This window comes from Eretmochelys imbricata, chromosome 3 (assembly GCF_965152235.1).
Source record: "Eretmochelys imbricata isolate rEreImb1 chromosome 3, rEreImb1.hap1, whole genome shotgun sequence".
NCBI lineage: Eukaryota > Metazoa > Chordata > Testudines > Cheloniidae > Eretmochelys > Eretmochelys imbricata.
Window position 1 is genome coordinate 85,380,727 of NC_135574.1, and position 5,430 is coordinate 85,386,156.

The following is a 5,430-nucleotide window of genomic DNA, read 5'->3' on the forward strand; positions in this document are numbered from 1 at the left end:
TGCTGTAGTCCTGTAATTATTTTTAATGTATAGTCCTACAAAAGTGAACTTCAGTGGTGTTGAGCTGTACGCTGACATTATTTCCTCAGGTGTCTAAAGCTCGATATGCTTATTTGGAGAAATCAGTAGAACAAATCATTGAAGAAAGCCAATTATCTAATAGTTTACTAAATGGCCTTCTAGGGTTTTTATCCTGGGGACTCTTGTTAGACTAGTCTTGTCATATAAACCCTTCCTGGGAACTGAGCTGTTAATGTGTAAATGTTGGCCTTGATTTGTTTTCAGCTAATGTTAAAGGTATTTGGACTGTTTTACATAACTTTTTGACTACTCATCTCTAACTTAATAAACTTTGGACTATTTTATTAACTATGCATTTCAAAAAAGAGAAACTATATCAATATTAGTATGTGCTAATGAACTATGTCCTCTTTGTAACTAAGCATTACTTACACTCCCTAGAATTAGGAATGATCTGTCAAGCTGCTTATACTACATTCATCACTAAGGTATCTGAGCACCTGATACTCACCATGGGTACATATGAGACCTTTGAGTCTCTTAAGCACAGAACCTTATGCTTGATTTCCATATGGAGTGCAAGGGACAAGACTAACTTACTCAGTCTACTGTGTTTTTTAATCTAGGTATTTATACCATGCTCTTCACTATATTTGAGTGCCGTAGAGAGACTGCTAAAGAAGCTGCCAAGGTTCCTTCCCCACTCTGAACTCTAGGGTACAGATGTGGGGACCTGCATGAAAACCCCCTAAGCTTATTTTTACCAGCTTAGGTTCAAACTTCCCCAAGGTACAAACTATTTTACCTTTTGCACTTGGACTTTATTGCTGCCACCACCAAGCGTCTAACAGATATATAACCAGGAAAGAGCCCGCTTGGAAACATCTTTCCCCCCCAAAATCCTCCCCAAACCCTACACCCCCTTTCCTGGGGAAGGCTTGACAAAAATCCTCACCAATTTGCATAGGTGAACACAGACCCAAACCCTTGGATCTTAAGAACAATGAAAAAGCAATCAGGTTCTTAAAAGAAGAACTTTAATTGAAGAAAAAGTAAAAAGAATCACTTCTGTAAAATCAGGATGGTAAATACCTTACAGGGTAATTAGATTCAAAGCCTAGAGAATCCCTCTAGGCAAAACCTTAAGTTACAAAAAGACACAAAAACAGGAATATACATTCTATTCAGCACAGCTTATTTTATCAGCCATTTAAACAAAACAGAATCTAACACACATCTAGCTAGATTACTTACTAAGTTCTAAGACTCCATTCCTTTTCTGTTCCCGGCAAAAGCATCACACAGACTGAGAGAGAGCCTTTGTTTCTCACCCCCTTCAGCTTTGAAAGTATCTTGTCTCCTCATTGGTCATTTTGGTCAGGTGTCAGCGAGGTTATCCTAGCTTCTTAACCCTTTACAGGTGAAAGGGTTTTTCCTCTGGCCAGGAGAGATTTTAAAGGTGTTTACCCTTCCCTTTATATTTATGACAGAAGCAAAACCTTGATTTGTCTTTTCTTTCCTGATTTGGACAAGTTTCTTTTAATACTCTAAGGCCTGGTCTACAGTATGCGATTATATCGAAATTAGCCACATTCTATCAAATTAAAACTAAATCCGGCCACACAATCAACCCGGTTTTGTCGACTTTAAGGTCTCTAAAAACTGGTTTCTGTACTCCACCTCGGCAAGGGCAGTAGCACTAAAATCGACATCGCTGTTCGGGATTTTAGGTACTATGGATGCAATTCGACAGTATTGGCCTCTGGGAGCTATCCCAAAATGCTGCATTGTGACCGCTCTTCACAGTTGCAACTCAGATGCACTAGCCAGGTAGTCAGGAAAAGCCCCAGGAACTTTTGAATTTCATTTCCTGTTTGGCCAGCATGGTGACCTGATTAGCGCAGGTGACCATGCAGAGTCCACCAGCGCTGGAGACCATGCAGTCCCAGATGCGCAAACGAGCTCTAGCATGGACCGAGTGGGAGGTACTGGATCTCATCGCTGTTTGGGGAGAAGAATCTGTTCAGGCAGAACTCCGTTCCAAAAAAAAGGAACACAAAGGAACACAAACATATTTGTGAAAATCTCCTGGGGCATGATGATTTTTTGGAGGAGGAGGAAGAAGAGGAGGACAGTGCACAGGCAGCAAGCGGTGAATCTGTTCTCCCCAGCAGCCAGGAACTGTTCATCACCCTGGAGCCAATACCCTCTACCCCCTCCCAAGGCGGGCTCAGGGACCATGATGCTGGAGAAGGCACTTCTGGTGTGTGTACCTTTGTAAATACGATACAGGGTTTAAAAGAAAGTGTGTTTACTGATTCATTTGTCCTGAAGACTTGGGATGCATTCGCGACCAGTACAGCTACAGGAAAAGTCTGTTCACATTTGGCTTAAAGGGTCAGAACCCTGCAGTGGGGATGGGGGGAAACCCATCCATGCTGGCCTGTTGGCATTTGGCCTGAAGGGCGCGGGGTGGTGTGTGTGTGTGAGTGTGGCGATCATCCCAGAGAGACCACAGGCCCTCCTTTTAAATGGCCAACCCACCAGGCATTGCTTGGTATGGGAAAGGAGGGTGCCGCAGTTTGAAAGCATTGTAATGAACGTGGAAGAAGCAGAACGCTGTGTGCGCCTAGGGCTTACCATGGCTGCCTGCAAGCTGAATGCTGTTGCCCAGTCGCGTGTGATGCAGTCACACCAAACTAGCAGGCATTCAGTATAAAAGGCAAAATCCGACCTTATACAGAAATAATATGTGCTAGGTACTATGAATTGCTTGTTTCACTGAGAAACAGGCTCCCTTTTGTTCTCTAAAATGTATCTTTTAAACTTCTACTCTCCCTTTTTCTCCTCCTGCAGGTGCAAATGTTTCAACGCGCCCCCTATCAACTCCATCCCAGAGGCTGGCCCAGATTAGAAGGCGGAAAAAACACACTCGGGATGACAAGTTTGCAGAGCTTATGCAGTCCACCCGCACTGATAGGGCACAGCTGAATGCGGGGAGGGAAACAATGGCAGAGTCCTGGAATAAGTTCAGTGACTGCGATGAGAGCAGGCAGGATGCCATGCTCAAGCTGATGGGAGAGCAAACTGACGTGCTCTGCTGTCTGGTTGATCTTATGAGGGAAAAGCAGCAAGAGCACAGCCAGCCCCTGTATAACCGCTCTTCCCTCTTCCCCAAGTTCAATAGCCTCTTCACCCAGATGCCCAAGAACACGGGGAGGGAAGAGGCTCCAGGGATCCACTCATTCCACCCCAGAGGATTGCCGAAGCAGCAGAAGGCTGGCATATCCTAAATTTTGATTTGCAGTGTGACCTTGTCCTTCCCTCCTCCCTCTCCCTGCTTACCCTACCCCACCCCACCCGGGCTAGCTTGTGATTTATCTCCCTGTGTTTTTAGTCAACTAATAAAGCATGCATGGTTTTGAAATAATAGTGATTTTATTTCCTCTGCAAGCTGTGATTGAAGTGGGGGAGGGCGGTTGTCTTACAGGCAATTACAGTCAAGAAAGGGGGTGGGTAACATCAAGGAGAAACAAACACAATTGTCACACCGTAGCCTGGCCAGTCATGAAACTGGTTTTCAAAGCTGCTCTGATCCGCAGCACGCCCTGCTGTGCTCTTCTAATCGCACTGGTGTCTGGCTGCGTGAAATTGGCCACCAGGCGATTTGCCTCGATCTCCCACTGCACCATAAATGTCTCCGCCTTACTTCCACAGATATTATGGAGCACACAGCAAGCAGCAATTACAATTGGAATACTGGTTTAGCTGAGATCTAACCTAGTCAGTAAACTGCGCCAGCGTGCTTTTAAACAGCAAATGTGCACACTACCACCATTCTGCACTTGCTCAGCCTATAGTTGAACTGCTCCTTACTACTGTCCAGGCTGCCTGTGTATGGCTTCATGAGCCATGGCATTAAGGGGTAGGCTGGGTCCCCATGGATAACTATCGGCATTTCAACATCCCCAACAGTAATTTTCTGGTCTGGGAAGTAAGTCCCTTGCTGCAGCTGTTCAAACAGACCAGAGTTCCTGAAGACACGAGCGTTGTGTACCTTTCCTGGCCATCCCACGTCGATGTCGGTGAAATGTCCCTTGTGATCCACTAGTGCTTGCAGCACCATTGAGAAGTACCCCTTGCGGTTTACGTACTGGCTGCCCTATGGTCCGGTGCCAAGATAGGGATATACATTCTGTCTATCACCCCACCGCAGTTAGGGAACCCATCGCAGGAAAGCCATCCACAATGGCCTGCACATTTCCCAGAGTCACTACCCTTGATAGCAGCTGGTCAATGATTGCGTTGGCTACTTGGATCACAGCAGCCCCCACAGTAGATTTGTCCACCCCAAATTGATTCACAACTGACCGGTAGCTGTCGGGCATGGCAAGCTTCCAGAGGGCTATCGCCACTCAACTGTGAGGGCTGCTCTTGTTTTGGTATCTTTGCGCTTCAGGGCAGGGGACAGCGAGTCACAAAGTTCCATGAAAGTGGCCTTACACATGCAAAAGTTTCACAGCCACTGGGAATCATCCCATACCTGCAACACCAATCTGCTTGTTTCCCAGGCCCAGAATTGGCGTTCCACTGCATGAACGTGGCCCAGTGCCACCATGATGTCCCAATTGTCACATGCCGTGCTTCTAGGAACGTCTGTGTCCATGTCCTCATCACTATCTTAATGCTGTCATTGCTTCCTCACCCGGTTTTGCAGGTTCTGCACATACCGCTGGATAATGCGTGAGGTATTTACAATGGTCACAACTGCAGTGGTGAGCTGAACAGGCTCCATGCTTTCTGTGCTATGGCACCTGCACGGGTAATCCAGGAAAAAAGGTGCAAAATGAAGGAGAGCAGAGTTGCAGCGGAAGCGGCGTTGTACAGTTTATGATGGCATACTGCACGAGTTGCAGGACAGCAGAGTTTTGCAGACCTACTGCACCATCTGCTGCAGGAAAGCAGAGTGGCAGCGGAAGTCGTGGTGTATGGTTGATGATGGCAGAAAAAAGGCCCGAAACGATTGTTTGCCGTAGGTTGCACGGAGGGAGGGGTGACTGATGACACGTACCCAAAACCACCTGTGACAATGTTTTTGCCCCATCAGCCATTGGGAGCTTAACCCAGAATTCCAATGGGCAGCAAGAGACTGCGGGAACTGTGGGATAGCTTCCCACAGTGCACCGCTCTGAGAGTCGATGCTAGCCTCGGTACTGTGGATGCACTCCACTGACTTCACGCACTTAGTGGGGACACACACGATCAACTGTATAAAATCTCTTCCGAAAAATTGACTTTTATAAATTAGATATAATTTTGTACTGTAGATGTACCCTAAGAAAGCAAAGTTTAAAAAGTTGTCTTGCACAGGGGTCATGCTAGTGAAATCTATTCGGAACTGAATGAGAT